The 23,181-nt window shown below is 37.1% G+C and overlaps 1 pseudogene; it reads right to left on the reverse strand.

Moving 5' to 3' along the window:
- Positions 1-23,087, reverse strand: LOC139316172 (arylsulfatase H-like; annotated as a pseudogene).
- Positions 23,088-23,181: the final 94 nt, after the last annotated feature.

The following is a 23,181-nucleotide window of genomic DNA, read 5'->3' on the forward strand; positions in this document are numbered from 1 at the left end:
ATTACATATTGTTCTTATTTTTGTCACAATAACAAAATGGAAACGAACCACAGCATGGCTGGAGCCATGGTTTCCAGATGATGTTGTAGAAAGACAGCTGTGGTGGAACAGGCGTGAGAGTTTTGCGATGCTCTTCTACAGCTTTGTTTATTGTCTCAAGAATTGTGTAAAATTGTGGTTCACTGTCTGCTGACAGAGGCTTGGCTTCTGAAGGGTCTCTTGAGAGATGAAACAGTAGAGGAGGATCATGATGGGTGACCCCTTCTCCAGAACATGGACAGTACTTACTGGCATAACAGGCTCCAGATATTTTAGGTTGGAAAATGGGGCTCACATAATGGGCTTTCCACACATTTCCGCCTGATGAGAAAGAATCTGATTTAATACATAGAAGCAAACTATGAATAAGTTTTAAATATTCTAGTTTCCCACAATATAACTGTTTTAATTCTAGATTGGCAATTGAAACAAGCAATCTTATTATGTTGCCTATCAGCTGAATTGTCTTTAAAGAAATATGCTACTGTTTCATTCCTTTTTTCAAAAACACATTAAAGAGCCAATGCATTTGCTTATAATATAGCTTCACCTCTCTCTATTGTTTCCTACCCATATTACTTGCAGATTTTTTTCTCTGTAATTTCTATATTTCTTTATGATATAAGTATACTACAATCAAATACTATGTCAATGTCATGTTAATTCTTACAGAATAATACAATTTTCTGAATTAGGCCCACAGCAATTTTATATCAATTATTCTGACATCAAAATTAATCCTGCCCATATTTTAAGACTTAGAACTAAAATTAGTCTTTTGAAATTAATTATGCTTGGTACTATTTTTGGTGCCAGTAGAGGTGTCAGGAAAACATTTGAGAATCTTTAATGTTAAGTTCTAGATTAGGCAGTCTGAAGCATATAATCCCAGGTGTCCTCTGGACCAAAATAGTTTTCCAGGTTTTGCATGAATGTTAATGCAGTAAAAAATCACTAGGTATTCTACATGATTATCTACCTTTAAATTTTTTTTCCCAAAATGGAAGAGACTCTTACTTTGTTACAAACTATTCATCTCTGAATAGATGTCCCAGATAAAAACTAATGTGATTTGATTATGATGGAACATAAATGTTATAAATAAGCAAATCATGACCAGTTGGAATCATGTTACAACAACAGTAGTAACAACAACAACAACAACAACAACAACAACAACAACAACAACAGTATACTATCATCTGAAATGCAAGAAAAAAGAAGCCAACACCATTTAATATATGGAGGATTTCTCAAAATAAAACCCAGGTCAAAGTAACAATTTTTGAACTGTAAAACATAGATATGACTGTTCTTTGTACAAACAGATACTGAAATACTGATCCATTAATTCTTCAAAATACTGACATCCCACCATCTTTCAAGAAGTACAGAGTACTATATCTATTTTTGTATGCAGGGTTTTTTTAAAAAAAATTATTTTGACATCCCTACATTTGGAAAGGGCTAAAAGTGGAAAGATACATTTTGTTCCAATTGAGAAAAGTCAAATCAAAATGCAAACTATATCAGTTTTGAGTCATTTCAACACATATCCCTGCAAGCTGAAACACAATAAGTTTTTAAGGAAACAGTGCTTTGCCAGGCAAATTAGGTTTTGTTTGGAGGAACCCTTGACACTTACTGTCCTTCTCATACCACCGCACTGCATGTAAGTATATTCCACAGTAATGAAACATAAATTCATGCTCTGAATGCTGAACCAGTCCCTGTAGCAAAGGCATCAAATTCTGGCCATCAATTACCCTAAAAGGACAACAAGCACAGAGTTTCAACAGTTGTATTTGGAGTAATTCAGAGCCTTGCATTAATCGTCCAACAACCAAACATTTGTTAATACACTGCATGAATATAGCTGGACAAGGGGTGGGTTCTACTTACCTTTACTACCGGTTCGCAATGGGGCCGCGCACGCATGCACAGAAGCTTCCTGATGACGTTGGGGTTGGTGGGCAGAGCCTCCCACTGGTTTTACTACTGGTTCTATAGAACCAGTCTGAACCAGTGGTGGGTTAACCCCGGTTCGCACCGGTTCTATAGAACCGGTAGTAAAACCGGCGGGAGGCTCCACCCACTGACCCTGACATCCTCAAAATGCTTCTGCGCATGCACAGAAGCTTCTGTGCTTGTGTAGAAGGGTGCATGCGTGTGCGAGTGAAGCAAGCACGCGTGGCCCCATTGTGAACTGGTAGTAAAGGTAAGTAGAACCCACCCCTGCAACCCACCACTGAGCTGGACCAGTGGTGGGTTGCTACTAGTTCGCCCCAGATTGGGTGAACTGGTAGCGGTGGCAGTGGGATGCTCCACCCACCAGTCTGGACATCTCTACATGCGCAGAAGCATCACGCCCGCCTGCAAGCGAACCAGTAGCGACCAAAATTGAGACCCACTACTGAGCTGGACATCTGCTATATATAAATACAGTTCAAATCACTTGAAATTCCAAATTCTTGTACATGTGAATTTTCTGGAGTATATGCAGAATTCTACAGGCAGAAAAGATTCTCTATTTACTTCTGCAATTTCTAAAAAATATTGTGATAGACCTGCAACCTTCACCTGCAAGTGAACTGGAATTTCTGGTTGGGATGATGTTCTGAGTACAAAATACCAATCTCATTGAGCACAAGTGAACAGACTTTGTATGCTAATCTTAATTCATTAGTTCTTATAAGAGGAGTATAGCAAAAGAACATCATTTCCTAAGTGCTCCTATGTTATTTAAAACAAGACAGAAGATAGAACAGTTCTTCCTTACTCTAATGCATTTATTAAACCTTTTTATTGTTTGCTTTAAATCATAACAACGTAAGGGCTATTTTTGGATTGTTTTCTTCCTTAGATGGGAATCTTCATAGATAGTGAGATAGTTTTTTCTTTTTTTAAAAAAATATAATTCCTGAAAAAAGGCACTTCTGTATTGCTGTCAAAGGACTCCATAGACATGTTCATGAAATCATGAGGAGTCAATCTTACTTTTAATGAGATCTTTATATGAGAACAACAATACTCAGTTTTCTCTCAAACACCTCCAAAATATTATTTTTTCATTATATTGCTGCAGGTAAGACTTTGTTGGTAAAACTTTCTACTAGCGTACTGGCTATTCCATGGGAAGAATAGCAATTCAGCAATATCAAACAACTTCCCGTCCAGTCACCCAGCCATCTGGATTTGTGTTCCTAAATGTAGAACAAATACATTCTGCTTATATTATTTTTGATTGTGCAACTGTCTTACCTTATTTCTGAACATTTCTGAAAAATACATTTACTTCTTTTATTTGAAATCTCCCAAATTTTCCCATTGCTTCATCCATTTTTTTCCCCTTTTAGAATAAAATCAGTATAATTGCAGAATGGAAGGAACAGTTTGAAATATTCTGAAAGTCAGTAAATCAGAATCATAGCAGGTCTGTACCATTAAGTACTTTTCACTAGCTTTGGGGATCACCAGATTTAAGAAATTAAATTCTGTAGCATCCATACCTGTCTTGTGGCACTGTTTCACCAGCCAAGTGAACCAATGTGGAAAAGATGTCCATTAAGCTTGTTGGTACAGCAATCTCTTTGCCCTCTGGCAGCACTCCTGTCCATCTAAATAATCCCGGAACACGGATTCCTCCTTCCCAACCTCCCATGGCTTTTCCACCTTGAAATAACATAAACAATAGTTCATATTCTTTCTCTCTCCCTCCCTCCCTTCCTTCCCCTCATTCTATCTGACATTATGCAAAGATCTCTAATGCTGGAAAAGATGAAAGGAATCAAAGAACAGGATGGCCAACAGAATAGACACAGTATGCTGTCCAGAATCATTTCCTGTGAGATGGGTGGCTATATAAATTTGATAAATGCATAAGACAGTAGTAAGGAGTGCCTTCCGGAATAGACAACAAACAGATTTTAGGGAGAAAATCTATGCGGTTGCTAAGAGTTGACAACAATTTAAGGGCTCTCCTCCTCCTCCCCTTCTCTTCCTCCCCTCTTTTATTAGTCTTGCAGTTGCTGCTGATTTCTTGATAAGTCTGTGTTTGTAAGACTTTGCAAACAGAGAATTTTCAGCCAGAACTCAGTGCTTCTAACACTTTTATCTTAGCTAGATTGTAGGGTCAATAGATCTTATAAACAATAGAACTTTTTAGGGCATCAGGTTCCTAGAGCAAGAACCCATGAACAATAATTTAGATTTTCAACTAAAAGGAACTAAGCAGAAAAATGAAACTAAATTATTTATTTACTTAAAGGATATACAGGTGAAACTCGAAAAATTAGAATATCATGCAAAAGTTCATTTATTTCAGTAATGCAACTTAAAAGGTGAAACTAATATATGAAATAGACTCATTACATGCAAAGCGAGATAGTTCAAGCCTTGATTTGTCATAATTTTGATGATTATGGCTTACAGCTCATGAAAACCCCAAATTCACAATCTCAGAAAATTAGAATATTACATGAAATCAATAAAACAAGGATTGTACATAGAACAATATCGGACCTCTGAAAAGTATAAGCATGCATATGTACTCAGTACTTGGTTTGGGCCCCTTTTGCACCAATTACTGCCTCAATGCAGTGTGGCATGGATGCTATCAGCCTGTGGCACTGCTGAGGTGTTATGGAAGACCAGGATGTTTCAATAGCGGCCTTCAGCTCTTCTGCATTGTTCGGTCTCATGTCTCTCATCTTTCTCTTGGCAATGCCCCATAGATTCTCTATGGGGTTCAGGTCAGGCGAGTTTGCTGGCCAATCAAGCACAGTAATCCCATGGTCATTGAACCATGTTTTGGTACTTTTGGCAGTGTGGGCAGGTGCCAAGTCCTGCTGGAAAATGAAGTCAGCATCCCAGCTTGTCTGTGGAAGGAAGCATGAAGTGCTCCAAAATCTCCTGGTAGACGGCTGCGTTGACCCTGGACTTAATGAAGCACAGTGGACCAACACCAGCAGATGACATGGCTCCCCAAATCAACACAGCCTGTGGAAACTTCACACTGGACTTCAAGCATCTTGCAGTGTGTGCCTCTCCATTCTTCCTCCAGACTCTGGGTCCTTGATTTCCAAATGAAATGCAAAAGTTGCTCTTATCAGAAAAGAGGACTTTGGACCACTGAGCAACAGACCAGTTCTTTTTTTCTTTAGCCCAGGTAAGACGCTTTTGACGTTGTTTGTTGTTCAGGAGCGGCTTGACAAGAGGAATACGACATTTGAAGCCCATGTCCAGGATTTGTCTGTGTGTGGTGGCTCTTGATGAACTGACTCCAGCCTCAGTCCACTCCTTGTGAAAGTCCCCAACACTTTTGAATAGCCTTTTCCTGACAATCCTCTCCAGGTTGTGGTCATCCCTACTGCTTGTGCACCTTTTTCTTCCTCACTTTTCCCTTCCACATCCCTTTCTATTAATGTGCTTTGATACAGCACTTTGGGAACATCCAACTTCTTTTGCAATTACCTTTTGAGGCTTTCCCTCCTTATGGAGGGTGTCAATGATGGTTTTCTGCACAACTGTCAGGTCAGCAGTCTTTCCCATGATTGTGATTCCTACTGAACCAGACTGAGAGACCATTTAAAGGCTCAGGAACCCTTTGCAGGTGTTATGGCTTAATTAGCTGATTAGAGTGGGACACTTTGAGCCTAGAATATTGAACCTTTTCACAATATTCTAATTTTCTGAGATTGTGAATTTGGGGTTTTCATGAGCTGTAAGCCATAATCATCAAAATTATGACAAATCAAGGCTTGAACTATCTCGCTTTGCATGTAATGAGCTTATCTCATATATTAGTTTCACCTTTTAAGTTGCATTACTTAAATAAATGAACTTTTGCACGATATTCTAATTTTTCGAGTTTCTCCTGTACATGGCCATCTATCTTAAAGCAACTCTGAGCAGTTCACAACAATCATAAAACCAATAAATAAAACAATACAAATAATAAAACAATAAGCAAATATTCTGAGTGATAATTATTCCCTTGGGATGCCCCACAGCAACCCTCATTCCATACTCTTCTCATTGTACTGACATTGTACATACAATTCCAGCACCCCAGTAAAAATCTAGGTCTTAAAGGGCCTTCCAAAAGGCTAGAAGGGAGGATATCTGTTGAATTGCTAATGAGAGCTGGAGCAGGCCCACCCTATCTGATCTAGTGGGGTGGTAGATATTCTTAGGAAGAAACAGTCCCACAAATGATCAGTAAGTCAAGCAGATGGTCAGGATGTTATTCATATGCACATTGATATCTACCTATAACAGTGCTTATTCATGTTTTGCCCAGGGGACTTATAATCATTAGGTCTTGCAAAATAGATCTTTCCAGGATATCAACAGCAACACTGTTAATTCAGATGGATCTATGTGGGACTTCATAGAGTTATTATTACAGCTTTTTCTTCAAGGATAAGTGCTTTGGTCCACATTCCATCCTAACTACCCAAGCAAAGAGAATACTAAAAGGAGAGAATCAAGGAAAAATAAGAGATTTAACAGTCATATTTTTATCTTGTAGATTGTGCAAGAAACTCTGTTAAGACTTGCCTTTTCCATAGATAAGTTCATATTTTCTATTAAATTGCTAATTTCTTTCATTCTGGCAAAGTTGATTATTTGCAGGAATTAAACTCATTCTTTGCATCTTATGATTGCAGATGCACGCTTCATTGATCTACTAGATTTTGCTTAACCCAAATTTCAATGTTTCATATTTAATCTATGTTTCAAGTAGCATATCGTGGCTTTGAAAATGCAAAACAATTTTTTAAAGAAAACATATGAAGAAAACATATAAAGAAAACATACTCTCACCTTTGTATATACTATTCCAACCACCTCGTTGACTATTTCCTTCCCGAGCCTCTAAGTGTCCACCGTGGTCAGAGGTAAAATATGTCAGAGTACTGTTTTTCAAATTTTCTTTATCAAGCGTATCCAAAATTTTTCCTGTAAAGCAAACATCACTTATGTATCACTAACTTTTAAGTCAGGCAAAATTCTACTATACCATCTATTTTTGATGATCTTGATTAGTTTGTGCATGACGCTAATATTGTCACATTATTTCATTAAATTAAAAACCAACTTTTCATAACGTAATTCCAAAAGTTGTGCAGATAAGAGAGCCTGAGGGCATGTTTTTACTTCTGGATCCTTTAAAAGACCCAAAGTTCAGATTATGAATTCTGTTTCTTTCAAACAATCACTTTTCCATACTATTTATCCATATCGTCGTTTGTAATTTTAGAAGGCATATTTGACATGGAGCAATAAATTGAGGACAGCATAATCCCTGGAGATGTCTATTTAGATACTCATGTCAGCAGACATAATTCTATCTGATATTTCAATCAAATTGCTATTTTAATGTTTTTAGTTTTAATCCTGGCATGTTGCAATGAATTGCAAGTTGAAGTTTTGAAAGAAGATGCCAGAAAATCCCATAATTTTATCTCTATTTTATCTCTTTATCTCATTTTATCTCATTAATTTAATTTCACTAATTTTTATCTGCTTTGTGACACTAGTTTTATTTCAATAACTGAGACAAAGTACTTCAATTCTATGTCGGTCACTTATATTTTTCACACCTACAACCACTGCATCATCCCCATAGTCACATGATCAAAATTCAGACACTTGGAAACTTGTTCATGTTTATGATGGTTGTAGTGTTGTGGGGTCATGTTGTGGGGTCACCTTTTGCAACCTTCTGACAAGCAAAGTCAATAGGGAAGCCAAATTCACTTAATAATTGTAGTGATTCACTGTACAACTGTGGCAAGAAAGGTCACAAAATGGGGCAAAATCCACTTAACAAATGTTTCAGCAACAGGAATTTTGGACTCAATAGTGGTCATAAGTCGAGGACTACTGCATTTTTCAGAGTATAAGACACACTTTTTTTTCTCCCTAAAAGGGGGTGAAAATTTAGGTGCGTCTTATACACTGAATGTAGCCCTGCTCACCCACTGGCCCCCACCCTTTGGCCTGTGCCTCTCAGCAGTTACCTCCTTGCAAGCAAACAGCAAGAAAAAAACAGCTCCTTTCAGACTAATTAGCACAAGATGATTAGATCAGCCTCCCAATTCTCAGCTGATTTGCTCTCAACTGTTTTGCGCAGGGCTCTGCTGCTTGCTCTAAAGAGGTAAATTGCTGGAGCAGATTTTTTTTTCCTTATGCTAATCAAACTATGCTGAAAATGAAACTGAAAATAAAGCAGGCTGTTTGCTGCAATGAGGCAAAATTAGGCAGAGGCAGAGGGAGATTTCTTTTTCTTCTTTTTCCTCACCAAAAAAGGTAGGTGCAAACAATGGGAAATTTAGGGCAAAAGAGGAGAGTTCAAGATTTTAAACACAAAAGAAAAAAAGGAGAAAGAAAAAGGCAAAAATAAAAATGGGGAGAAAAAGAAATGAAAGAGAAAAATGTTATACATATTTAGAATTGAAATATGAATAGCAGTAAGAAATAAATGGGAAATCATGATTGTAAAAATGAATAATAATTGGAATATTTGTCTTTGTATTTTTGAAATCTAGACAATGATAAGTTTTTCTTTTTATATTTTTTTTAGAAGTATGAATAAGTATAAACTGTAACAATTGAAATACCTTTAATGGTATATGATGGTGAAAGTAAAAAGGATTAAGTTATAGCTTGGATAACAGCTAGAACATTTTTAAATTTAATTAGGGAAATTGTAATGATTGAAATATTTTTAATTATATATTGTGATGAAAGTAGAAATGATTAAGTTGTGATTTGGAGGATTATATGGGCAAAACTATGTGGGTTATTTATGTGGAGAGTTTAAGATGTGAAAATGAGTAACATAAGGGGAAAATTCCAACAGGCTGGTCTGGCCTAACTCTCCCTTTTAAATTGGCTTTTAAATTGGGTTTTAAATGCTTTTTTAGATAAATTGGATGTTTTAATTTGTTTCTGAGCCTAAATTATTTAATCTGTTTTTAATAGTTTTTTAACTTTTGTATGTCTTTGTATTTTATCTTGGCTGTTCACCACCCTGAGTCCTTCGGGAGTAGGGCGGTATACAAATATGATAAATAAATAAATATGATAAATAAATAAAAATTATTTGGTTTATTATTATTGGTAAATATAATTAATTGATTTGTAAGAAACTGGATTGCATGGAAATAATTGGAATATTCATGTTCATATTGATTAATATAGAAAAAAGATAGTTATATAACTAATTGATTTATATTAAAATGTTGAATTTGTATTAAACAATTGTAATATTACATAATTAACCAATGTGAGGATGGATACAAAAATAGATGACAATGGGAAGGGGTATAAAATAGAATATAAGAGAAAAATTGAATTTGATTTAAGATTAGAGATGAGGATGAAGGGTAATATTGGTTTTTTTAAAAAATAGATGAGGAATAAATATGGCAAAAAGGAAATATAGAAATTGTAATTTTAATTGAAATGACTAAACATTTCAATTAAATTTAAATTTGTGAACCAGCCAAATACTCTGTTCAAAGAAAATACATTGTATGTTTGTATGTGTGTTTGTCTAAAAAATAAAAAAAACTTTTTAAAAAAACCCAAAAAAGGTAGGTGCATCTTATACTCTGGTGCGTCTTATACTCCGAAAAATACGGTACCTGTAGGCATGTATAGCATCTTAATGTATGCCTACTAACAATAAATATTCATCTCTCTCCCACAGTGTCCTTGCTGATCACATTTAACATACTGTAAGTTTTTACATAAATATATAATTCTTATTCTTAGTAATAGTATCATGTTTGAATGATTTAATTGCTTTGTTTATTAATTGAAGTTACACAACTTTGCTGTATCTTTTGATATATGTGACAGCCTAGAAATAAAATCAATAATATAACTAAGATGTACCTACCCACCATCCAGTCCATCTCTTCTACATTATCACCATATAATCCATGATTGCTCTTGCCAATGAAATTTTCTGTAGTAACCAGAGGTGTATGAACATGCAAGAAAGAAACCAAGAGGAGGAATGGACCTTGTTTGTTTCTAAAAAAATAAGGAAATTTTGCCTTTAATAATTATTCAATGAAATTATTATTTCAGGAAGGGCAATTCATATTTTGCAAAATAATTGTATTATTATACCCTGTGTTCTCATTTATGAAAGCTCAACATGGTTCCTTGTTTCTGTAGTATTTCAAGATTACTTGCTTTGTAAGGGGCACAGTATCTGTACTATAGTCTTCAGCTTAGATTCACACAGCCCTTGGTTGAATTTCAAAATATATTTACGATTAATTAGTCCATATCTAATGTAGCTGAGAGCTAATGTTAATTTGCTTGATGCTTCAGAAAAGCAGAGAAAAAGCTGTTAAAAGAAGCTATCAGTGACCAACCTATTTTTTGTTTCAATTTCACTTATCGTTGTACAGCATCCAATAGGTTACCCCTAAAAGAATGAGGATTTCATTAATAAGAGCAATAGATTACTTGTAATTTATGAATGCATGGATTACAGAGGTAGATTATGTATGGAACAATAATAAATAATGGCTATTTCTTATTGAAACTGTTGCATAAATCTATCTATCTATCTGTCTGTCTGTCTGTCTGTCTGTCTGTCTGTCTATCATTATCCAGTCATTCATCCATCCATCCATCCATCCATCCATCCATCCATCCAGTCTATATCTATATAATATCTACATCCAGGGGTGGGTTCTAAATTTTTTTACTACCGGTTCTGTGGGTGTGGCTTATTTTGTGGGTGTGGCTTGATGGTCATGTGACAATTATTTAGGATTTAGCAGAGGTACTGGTCTGCCAGGCTTTTAACTGCTTGCAGAGCTATACCGGTCTACTCATTTGTTTTTGGAGGCATTGGTCTACCCATTTATTTTTGCAGGTACTGATCTACTCATGTATTTTTGCAGGCACTGGTCTACTCATGTATTTTTGCAGGCACTGATCTACTCATGTATTTTTGCAGGCACTGGTCTACCCATTTATTTTTGCAGGCACCGGTTTACCCATTTGTTTTCTTTTAATATTGATCAGCTGTAGGGTGGCCCTTTGAAGCCCCACGGCAAGAGTTTAAACAGTATTTTTTCCCCTCTAGCCATCAGCTGGGACTCAGGAGGCAGCAATAGATTGGGGGTGGAGCCAAATAAAAGGTAAGGATAATGCGGGGTGGGGGGTCATCATATCGGACATCATATCATATCGATTCAAGGTGTTAGTTATCACCTTTAAAGCGCTCCATGGCTTAGGACCTGGGTACCTACGAGACCGTCTTTTGCCACCAATAGCCTCCCACCGACCAGTTCGTTCTCACAGGGAGGGACTACTCAGGGTACCGTCAGTCAAATTATGTCGACTGGCGACTCCCAGGGGGAGGGCCTTCTCTGTGGGGGCTCCAACCCTTTGGAATGAACTGCCCCCGGAGATACGGAATATCCCTGATCTCCGTGCTTTCCGCCGTGCCCTCAAGACCCTGATGTTCCAACAGGCAGGGCTAAACATACAAACATGCAAATGATTTTTTAAATGTTATCTAATTCTGGGTTTTATTTAATTGACCAAACTAAGTAACAATTTTTAATTAGCAATTTTATGATGTTTGTGTGTCTATATTTTTCTTGACTGTACACCGCCTTGAGTCCTACGGGAGAAAGGCGGTATAGAAATATAATAAATAAATAAATAAATAAAATATCGTCACCGCTACCAGCTCAGCAGAACCGGGCGGAACCTGCCACTGTCTAGATCTAGATGGGGTATCCACATGTAGATGAAGCAGATAAACAATTTTAATGCCTTCTGTTATTAATATTTTTCTTTGTTCCGAATTATTAAATAAAAAATATAATAAATTTTTCCAGCAAAAAATAACCTACCTTTTAATAAAAGAAAGGGCTTCTTTTAGCATAAGAGGTGCAGCTCTTTCTTCTTTCATTGGCTGCTCTATAATATCATAGTTTCTCATAATAATACACTCCCAATATCTCAAAAAGCCAAATCTTGAGTACCAGGAAATAAAGAAGAAGAAGTCAAACAAAACCAAACAGAAGATGGCTTTCCAACTGAGAGAAACAAGATGAGTTAATTTTGCTACTACACAGGTCAGCAGAGCAAGGGTAATTATCTGAGTATAAAGCCAGAGTTTCTTCTGCAGTGGCAGATTCAACTCAGAGGGATGCGAGATTTGGCAGTCATTCATTAGTGAAAATGGTGTCCCATAAAAATAATCAAATCCATGATTTAATGGATGATGGCAGTAGTCGTTACGATATTCACAATTCACACCTTGATGCCATTTTCCTGAAATACATAATGAAAAAACAAGACAAAACCAAAAACAAGCAAAGGAGACATGAATATCGGTAACAATAGCAAAGACAGGCTTAGTTTAACAACAATTTTTTATATTTCATAACTCATTTCAAACATTTTATTTTTGCATAATCAGGAGGGAAAATTAGCTACAATTTTATTGTATATATACAATCTATCTTGTGTGTGTGTGTATTCTATATTATTTATTATGTACTCTTAAAAAGTACCAACTGCTTTATATCAGTAACCCAAAATAATGTATAACTTTCAATTAAAACAAGAAAGACCAAATGAAAAATAGAAAAGAGACATGGCAAACATCTAGCTGACTGTATGATCAACAACAACAACAACAACAACAACAATAATAATAATAATAATAATAATAATAATAATAATAATATAGGAACAATTAAAATATGATACAAGGCATCTTTCACAAGAAACAAATGTTATTAAAGATAAACAAGACTTCTAACAATCTTTAATTTTTCAATTAAAATCAATTGATTTTAATCAAAATATTAAAATGTATTTTTTAAAAAAATTGATTTATATGCCGCCCTTCTCCGGAGACTTAGGGCGGCTTACAATGCGTTAAGCAATAGCCTTCATCCTTTTGTATATTTATACAAAGTCAGCTTATTGCCCCCACAAACTGGGTCCTCAATTTACCTACCTTAGAAAGAATGAAAGGCTGAGTCAATCTTGAGCCTGGTGAGATTCGAACTTACAGTAATTGCAGACAGCTGGTGTTAATCACAATGCTATCAGTCTGCTGAGCCAACAGGCCCCTTGACCTATTATAAGTCTTGTTTAATCTTTATAACATTAAGCATTTTAACCTTCAATAGAAGGAAGATATTAGACAAGAACTTATTTTCTTGGAAACCTAACATGTATATATACCAATCATAGTACAGATATGATGGGATTAAATATTTTTAATTTATATGAATTATTATTCCTAACATTATTCTTTTCTATTGATGATCCATCCCAATTGGTGGAGGTAGTCCACCAATTTCTAACGAACTGAGAAATTCTATGGAATTTGAATATTATTAGCTCGGGTTGGTAGTTATTATGCTGTTTGTTTGAGGTCCGAGCTTGGCGATTTGGTTGCAAATTTTTCGTCCCCATTTGAAGAGTGTGCTTCAGTGTGCTTTGGATTGTGCTTGTCTGAGGGAGCCCTAGCCTTTAAATACCTTTCTGAGTCCTGGTCTGATTTTGGGTTGTGTGATTGGCTGGCTGTAGTTACTGAAACATTTGTTAAGTATTAAGATAACATGTTGTCCTTTATCTAGAATAACCCCAGTTTCTAACTTCCACTTGATCTTTATAGAATAATTTCCGCTCAGTTCACCAACTGAAGCAAATTAATTTTACAACCAGGTGCTTAGTTAATCCTAATTTGAATTGAATATTTTCTCAAATTAAAAATTAGCATTTGCTTCTTCCCAAACAATCTTGAATTAAATCTGTTATACTTGGAAACTTTAGATAAAGATATTAGTGAAATATTAGTGGAATCAGTTCTGATTAAAATTATCCAAAGTGAAAGCGATGTGATATGTTGGTTTTTCTTTTACACAAACATTTGCAGGCAAATAAGTAATATCCTTACCTATTAAACCTGTACTGTAGCCTTGCTTCTGCAATATCTTTGCAAACGTGGTCTCATTGGGAGGAAGACCACCAGAACTAGCAATTGACTGAAGAACACGATAACCAGCGGTTTCCTCCATTCCTAAATTTAAAACATAAATTAAAACAAGACAACCAGTCCATGTCTGTGGACTGTAATCAGTCAACCATCAATGCAACTACTGACATTTTAAAAATTTAATCAGTAGGCAGTTAATGGAAAAGGAGAAAAATGGTAAATTTATTCTTCAACAGCCTTCCAGTTAGGCTGGGTTACATTTTTTGGAATTATAATCTAAATTCTAAAATATTGGGAGGGTACTAATTTGTGGGAAACTGTTCTGCTTTTGGAATATATGGTAGAGCTCAACCAATTTTTTAGCCCAAACCAGGGATGGGCTGCTGGGGGTTCGCAGGGGTTCGGGAGAACCTTAAGTTAAGATTATGTGCAGTTCAGAGAACCCACAAATCCCACTCCTGGCTGGCCTCGCCCACCCTGCCCCGCCCCTCCCAGAAGTCCCCACGCAGCCTGTTTGGATGAAGGTAAGTTCAGGGTGTGTGCGGAAGCTCAGGGATGGTGAAAAACAGGCCTACCGGAAGGTTGTGAGGGCCTCTGGAGCCTGGGGAGTTTTTGCCCTCCTGGAGGCTCAAGGAAAGCCTCCGGAGCCTGGGGAGGGCAAAAATGCCCCCTCTGCTGTGATGCAGGAGGCTGACTAGGCCACGCCCACCATGGCCACGCCCACCCAGCAACCGAGCAGAGAAGTCCTTGCTAAAATTTTTGAAGCCCACCCCAGCTCAAACTTTATTTACCACAAGACATTAATATTCCATATAAAAATCATTTTCCACTATTATGTCTAAGAGTTTCCACTTGATACTGAAATATGATAACAAACCTGATCGTATTGCATATCTGCCAGTTAAGAAAGCAGTTCTGCTTGGTGTGCAAAGGGAAGCTGCAGCAACATGCTGACTAAGTTTTATCCCTTCTTTTGCTAACCGATCAATATTAGGAGTCCTAAGAAAAGATGTCAACACATGTTTCATTGGAGTAGTTGGGGAGAAAAAAAACAGCAAACAATTAGCCATTTTAAAACAAAGCATTCTTGCCCGTGTCGAAATTCACTTAAATCTAGAAACATACATGTATGAACGTGTTTGTTGGAACATTCTTCTAGCAAAGAGAGAACCTGGGTAATGGAGGTGAAACAGAGAGAAACATTCTATACAATAGAAAAAGCCGATCAAAAGGATTATACTCCTTTGGAAGCAGTGGCTAATATTTGATGATCTTTGGATATGAAGGCAGTGCTGACAGATGCCATATAAGAAGCCCCTGAAGGATCTGAAACCGCACAGCTGTTTCAACCGCTGTTTCTATTACTATCATGGTATAAAACCTGGCCAGCTCCCATTAATAATTTAATTAACAATTAAAATTTAGAGAGGAAAACCCCATAATTTTTTAAATCTTGGAAATACATATATTGTCTTATAAGTATTACTAGGCATATAACTTTTTGGTTTTATTTACAATTTCTAAGATATATATCTATTCCTAGATTATAGATCTCTGATGATGAACCTATGGCACATGTGCCACAGCTGGCATGCGGAGTCCTTTCTGCGGGCACGTGAGCCGTCTCCCAGCTCAGCTTCACGGTGCATGTGCACATGTCTCTTGCTGGTCAGCTGATTTTCAGGATGCGCAGGGGGTGGGGCACAAGTGAGAAAAGCATGCACATATGTTGGGGGTCATGCACACATGCAGGGGGGGGTCGCATGTGTAGAGGGGGCAGGGGGAGTGCAGGAGGGCAGCGCCCCCCCGCAGCCCATTTTTGGGCCCAGGAGGCTGCAGGGAGGTCTAGTAGGACCAAAATGGGGGGCGGAGGGTCGCGCACGCATGTGCGGGGTGGCAGGGGGAGTCGTGCACACAGGGCCCCCGCATTGCATTATGGGTGCCAGCACACACACACGCTTTCGGCACACGAGAAAAAGGTTCGCCACCACTGTTATAGATAATATATTATCAGTATTTATCTATTCATATGCTGTGTATAGAAAGCATGATTACTCAATGATCTTTTTCCAATTACTGTATGTGTTATGTCCCTACAAACTTTCCAAATATTTCATGCACTTGGATCTATGAAATAAACAAATGAATAAAATACAGCACTGGTATGAAATATTTTACCTCACTGTAGTATTTCCATAGCAGCCTAGATCTCCAATGCCTAAATCATCAGCCAATAAGATGACAATATTGGGCTTGTAGCTGATCGAAGCATCCAATCCACTTGGCTTCAGCACCAAGTAGAAAATTAGAACTAAAATTGGGTATCTCCTAAAAAGAGGACATAACAGTTAGACGTTTTAGCAAGATCTCAAGGAAGGCTGTTCTTCCTGCATATTAACATTTATAGATGGCTATAAAACTGCAGAAGTCAACAATGGACTAGACTGTATGAAAGGAATATGCTGTTCTTCAGTCTCAAGGACATTAATGTGAACAGAGAGTGCCTGGTTTTTTTTTTTTCTGCCTGAAGGTAATCAGAGGTGTTGTCCCACATTTTCTTCCTGAAATCAGAGTGCATCAGACTAGAAAACAGTGAAGCCACATCAGGCAGAAAAAAAACCCCATCTGAACTTAAGGGTTCAAAGAATAATGCATGCTGAGTCTCAGCTGTCGATTGCTAAGACACAGATGTCAAGAACTTCTGACTTCACTCCTAGCATGAAACAGGGCAGTTTCAAGCAGCCATTTTTCTCTGCATTTTTGCCCAAGACAGAGAATTGGAAGTTTTAATTGGAAGTTTTCAATTAAATGACTTGTGTTCAATATTTTTATAATGTTTTATATTTCCATAAGGATTATTTTCCCTAATATACTTTTTTTATGATAATAAAAAATTAAAGACTGTATTGCAACATTCAGTAAACTATAAGTTTTGAATCTCAAGTATGGATTAAATGAATTTCTTGGCCACCCATAATGAACATAAGAAAGCAGAAGAGGCAAAGTCAGAAGCCATTGCGTGTTATTCTACTTGGTTTAAAGTAGACACAGAAAGGCAATTGAAAACAAGGGTTCATGAACATCAACTAGCAGTTAAATGGCATGACCAAAAATCCCTGATCTCAAACCACAGTAATAATAAACAACACCAGTTTGATTGGGAAGGAACAAAAATCATTGGCCTCACCGACACCTGCCACACACGTGAATTTATTGAAGCCTAGTATTCTATCAAAGGAGCAATTAACAAGCATACTGATCTAGATCCAGCATATGAATACATAAGAAACCAGACCATTTGAACGACCAATCAACAAAAGCGGAGAGAGCATCTCCAAAGGGCTTCATTTTAAATAATATGTTTGAAATTGTGGAATGCTTAAATGTCAAAAAAAAAAAAAAAAATCACTGGTTGCCCATTTGACTGGCAGCTGCACTACTTCCAATAGATCAGCCATATATTAATAACAGTGAAGTAGCTGAATTTAGAAGGACAAAATTCCTTTCTCTGAATCTCATAGGCCTTTCTTGAATTTATGAAAGATTGAAAAAAGGGAGTTTAAACTGTAAAACAAAAACATAACCAATCCCGCCCCCCTCACCTGATTATTCTGGATGGTGTAGTTTTTGCTTCCAACCCTTCCATCTTTCATGTACAACCTTTCCCACTTTTTTTTTTTTAAATTTGATTTATATGCCGCCCTTCTCCGAAGACTCAGGGCGGCTTACAATGTGCTCAGCAATAGCCTTCATCCTTTTGTATATTTATACAAAGTCAGCTTATTGCCCCCACAAACTGGGTCCTCATTTCACCTACCTTAGAAAGGATGGAAGGCTGAGTCAACCTTGAGCCTTGGCGAGATTCGAACCCTGCAGTAATTGCAGGCAGCTGGTCTTAAGCAGCTTAATAACAGGGTGCCTCAAACCCTTGTACTACCAAGGCTCTTGATCCGTTGTTAAGATTAGGATCTTTCTTTTGAATAAATAAAGGTAGTCCTTGACTTGCAACAGTTCGTTCAAAGTTATAACATCACTGAAAAAAGTAACCTATGGCCATTTTTCACACTTACGACTGTTGCAGCATCCCTATGGTCATGTGATCAAAATTCAGATGCTTGGCAACTGACTCATATTGTAGTATCCTGAGTTGAAGTATCCTGGGCTCATGTGATCACCTTTTGACAATTAAAGTCAATGGGGAAGCCAGATTCACTTAACAACCATGTCAGTAAAAACTTCAGTGATTCACTTAATAACTGTGGCAAGAAAAGTTGTAAATTGGGGTAAAATTTACTTAACAAACATCTCACTTAGCAACAGAAATTTTGGGCTCAATTGTGGTTGTAAGTCGAGGACTACCTGTAAGCAGATTCTTTTTAGATCAAGGATGTTGAGCAGTAATAATTTCTGCTAATTAAACATGAATGCATCAAATAACTATTTCAGAAACTCCACTTTTCTCACTATTGCAATTAAATATTCAAAGGTTGAAATAACAGTCTGGGCTGTCAGGAAGCTTTCCTGAATACAAAGTCCTTAATATTGTCATTTTTAAGGATCTCTTCTTAACATCCTTCTGAAGTGGTTGCAACAGCTGAACAAATGGCAGCTGCCTTGAGAAGTTACTGAATCTAGGCAGTTCAAGAGCTCTCTCTGTATAGTAAATGATGGAGAATACTGCTGCTAGTTAAGTCTCATTCTCAGTCTGCATGTACCACTCCAGAGATTTGCTTCTCTTTGAACACTGTTATTACTTACACTATTATTCTTAAATCCCGTGAGATCATCATCAGTTTTGTTGCTTGGATGGTTTATACAAGAGGTTCATTTCTTGGATGGTTTATACAAGAGCTTCATATTCTTTCTTCCCATTGCATTCTCATTTTTTAAAAAGTGGATGCAGATACAGGTAGTTCTCAATTTATGACAATTAAACCCAAAATTTATGAGAAATTTGTTAAGTGAGTTTTGCCCCATTTTAGAATAGAATAGAATAACAGAGTTGGACTTCTAAGGTCTTCTAGTTCAACTCCCTACTTAGGCAGGAAACCCTATAACACTTCAGACCAATGGTTATCCAATCTCTTCTTAAAAACTTCCAGTGTTGGAGCATTTACAACTTTTGGAGGCAAGTTGTTCCACTGATTAATTGTTCTGTTAGGAAATTTCTCCTGAGTTCTATGTTGCTTCTCTCCTTGATTAGTTTCCACCCATTGCTTCTTGTCCTGCCCTCAGGTGCTTTGGAGAATAGCTTGACTCCCTCTTCTTTGTGGCAGCCCCTGAGATATTGGAACACTGCTATCATGTCTCCCCTAGTCCTTCTTTTCATTAAACTATACATACCCAGTTCCTGCAACCGTTCTTCATATGTTTTAGCTTTCAGTCCCCTAATCATCTTTGTTGCTCTTCTCTGCACTCTTTCTAGAATCTCAACATCTTTTTTACATCATGGCGACCAAAACTGAATGCAGAATTCCAAGTGTGGCCTTCCCAAAGCATTATAAAGTGGTATTAACACTTCACACGATCTTGATTCTATCCTTCTGTTTATGCAGCCTAGAACCGTGTTGGCTTTTTTGGTAGCTGCAGCACACTGCTGGCTCATATTTAAATGATTGTCCAGTAGGACTCCAAGATCCCTCTCACAGTTATTACTATTGAGTGAGGTACCACATATACGGTACCTGTGCATTTTGTTTTTCTTGCCTAAATGTAGAACCTTGCTTTTTTCACCATTGAATTTCATTTTGTTAGATAGGGGCCAATGTTCACGTTTGTCAAGATCCTTCTGCATCTTAAGCCTACCTTCTGGAGTGTTGGCTATTCCTGCCAGCTTGGTATCTGCAAATTTGATGAATTCAAATTTGAAGATTTTATGACTTTTCTCGCCACATTTGTTAAGTGAATTGTTGCAGTTCTTAAATTAGTAATATAGTTAAATGAATCTGGTTTCCCCATTGACTTTGTTTGTCAAAAGGTCAAAAAAGGAGACCATATGACTCTGGGACATTGCAACTGTGATAAAATTGAATTAGTTGTCAAGCATTCAGCTGTGAATCATGTAACCATGGGCTGCTGCAATGGGCATAAGTGTGAAAAATAATCCAAAGTAACTTTTTTTCAGTGCCATTATAACTTTGAAAGGTCACTAAATGAACTCTAAGTTGAGGACTATCTGTAAAGTACTCAGTCATTAGGGAATAAAAACTAATCATATATAATTAGGTTCTAGTGAAATAAAACAAAATGAATAATCAAACACTTCGTAATTTAACTCTAACATCACTATGGCCAACTTTCTTGGAATTATAGGTGTTAAGGAGTTAATGGGGAATAATGGATCGTCTTTGCTGGTTTCCATATTAATTTAATAATAAATTAAATACATTTAAGTAATAAATTTAAAAGTATTAAATCTAATGTTCATAAAAATGCAATTGTGCCAGATTACTTTACACATTTTTATTGAGATATTAATAAATTAATAAAGAAAATAATGTTTGTTTCATTTACCAGAAATGTGCATAACACTCCATGATCTCTTTCAGGAAAGTCAAGTTTTAGACAAATGAGGAATCTGAGACTATAGAAAAACAAGACAATATTAGAGAAAATCCACATAATTGCAAATTGTATTGACATGGTATAAATATTAAATACCTTCAAAGTTTGTTCACAGATGTTCTCAGCCAACGAAATTCGTTTGAAAGCTAAGTTTTTTTTTCTTCCTCAGTTTTCTTACAGATAATTTTTAATGGTGAAAGAGGGATTAAATTCTTTTACCATGTTTCTGCCCAGATAAAACAAATTACTTCATATTTCCTCATATGTCCATGTTTTTTCAACTTACTCAGACTTTTAGAGTGCTGCCCCTTTTTCGGATTGATGGCTTCCTACTGTGTTTGACAATAAAACCTATCATTTCTCATGCTGCATAATGGCTAAAAGTAGACTCTAAAAGATTGATAGGCACAGTGAAATGTGCTGCTAATTGTAAAAGCCCTTGCTATCCAAATCTCTATTCATAAATATTACCAAGCTTTTAGAAGTCAAATGTCAATGCAGGAATAAAACATGAGTGCACACAAACAAGCACAGATAATTCCATGTCATACCTCCTTGAATACATAGCCTGCTAGGCACAACCCACACCAAGGTGCTTTCTTATAGTAAAAAGTGATCAAGACAAAAAAATCCAGTGCTCTCTAATTTATTGAAGGCTATTTTAGCATGTCACTAAAATCTCCTGGAAAAGTTAGAGGTACACATTTTAGACGTTCCAGAGATATTTCAACAGATGGATGCAGTATATTTCCCTTCTCCCTCCCTCTCTCTCTCTCTCTCTCTCTCTCTCTCTCTCTCTCTCTCTCTCACACACACACACACACACACACACACACACACACACACACACACATCAGAGGTGGGTTTCAGCAGGTTCTGACCAGTTCTGGAGAACCAGTAGCGGAAATTTTGGGTAATTCGGAGAACCGGTAAATACCACCTCTGACTGGCCCCGCCCCCATCTACTCTCTGCTTCCCCAGTCCCAGCTGATTGGGAAGAAATGGGGATTTTGCAGTAACCTTCCCCTGGAGTGGGGTGGGATTAGAGATTTTACAGTATCCTTCCCCTGCCACGCCTACCAAGCCATGCCATGCCCACTAAGCCATGCCACGCCCCCCCAGTCAGAGCCGCAGAACTGGTAGTAAAATTTTTTGAAACCCACCACTGATGCACACACATTGTTTATAAAATTATATATTTTGAAATGTATATAAAATTATGAATACATGAATAACAGAAGGATGTTGTAATGGTAGGTGGGAATGACCTTGGAAGACAGGTGGAAGAGCTGCAGACTAGATCATAACATACCAGAAGCAGTTGAGTCTGCAGGAGAAATGGGGATATGGCAAATGTCTCAGAAAGGACCCTCACCCGTGTCATCAACTGCAAAGGTGAGAGCAGGAGAAACATACTTTCAAACTTTCAAGATTCTCTTAATGTAACCATACAATAAAGTTAGAGCTAGTGCTTCTGGATGTGCTTCTTGTCTGGACTACCTTTCAAGGCTGACAGGGAAAGATCCTGCAGGTTAGTTACTGGACTCAGGAATGATTTACCTCAATAAGCCAGTCTGGTTAACAGCAGCTCCCCCAAATGTGCAATGCATGCAACAGAACCCCCTTTGACAAAAACAGACCCTCCACAGAAGCTGTAATTTTGAGAGAGCATCTGATGAAGTTCATCAGCACCCAAATCTACCTTTTTGCACAACCCTATGAACTATGTAGTACACTGATAACTAAGTTAGATCTTTGTCTTATGAACAGCTCTTTTTTTTAATGGCATCTCATTTCCAAAAATGTTTGCATCAATCTAAGCATATGATTTTTTAGATAACTTTCTTTTAGATATCATGGCATCTTAAGGTTACATTAGTCAGAAAAAAAGAAACTCCCATTTTTAAAGAATTAAATTAGCAATTAAACAGCAGCATTTTTTTAAAAAAAGCATTTGCTTGCTTGCTTATCATTCATGTCCAAAGAATCATTTTTAAAAGAAACATTTTGTGCAGAGAAGCTTGTAATAGATGTTATCAAACCAGGCTATTTTAAACTCTTTCACAAGTTTATTTTTCAGTGCCAGAAGTACATTTGGATTTTCAAATTGCTTCTATATTTAATCCCCCCCCAAAAATGTGTTAATATATTACCTGGAGAAATCTCATCAGTTCTCAAGCAGCAGCAGCCACAATAGCAACTAGGTAGCTTGGCTGGAGAGCAGACTTTATTCCTACTTTTTCAAGAACGCTGAACTTCATTCACATGTGTAGCATCTTCCATCAGCCTCTGCTGGACGTCAATAAGGAATTCCTCACATTAATCCCATCTGCTCATGCGTACTTGTAAGCCTACAGGGGAGGATGGGCGGGGGAACAGCTAACGTAAGCGATGTGGGAAATTCTACAAGCGTACCTCTGCTTCCTTTCTCAACCCTGAACTTCTTGCTGATTACATCAGTTAACATTTGCCTGCCCATATGGGACTGATCAGAGAACAGAGAGGTTTTTCACAGAGTTCAGACTCAAACAGCATAATGGCTAGTCCCCAGTCTCCAAAAAGGGACGTCACAT

This window comes from Pituophis catenifer, unplaced genomic scaffold (genome assembly GCF_029215685.1).
Source record: "Pituophis catenifer annectens isolate HBS135680 unplaced genomic scaffold, rPitCat1.0.hap2 SCAF_4, whole genome shotgun sequence".
Classification (NCBI taxonomy): Eukaryota; Metazoa; Chordata; class Lepidosauria; order Squamata; family Colubridae; genus Pituophis; species Pituophis catenifer.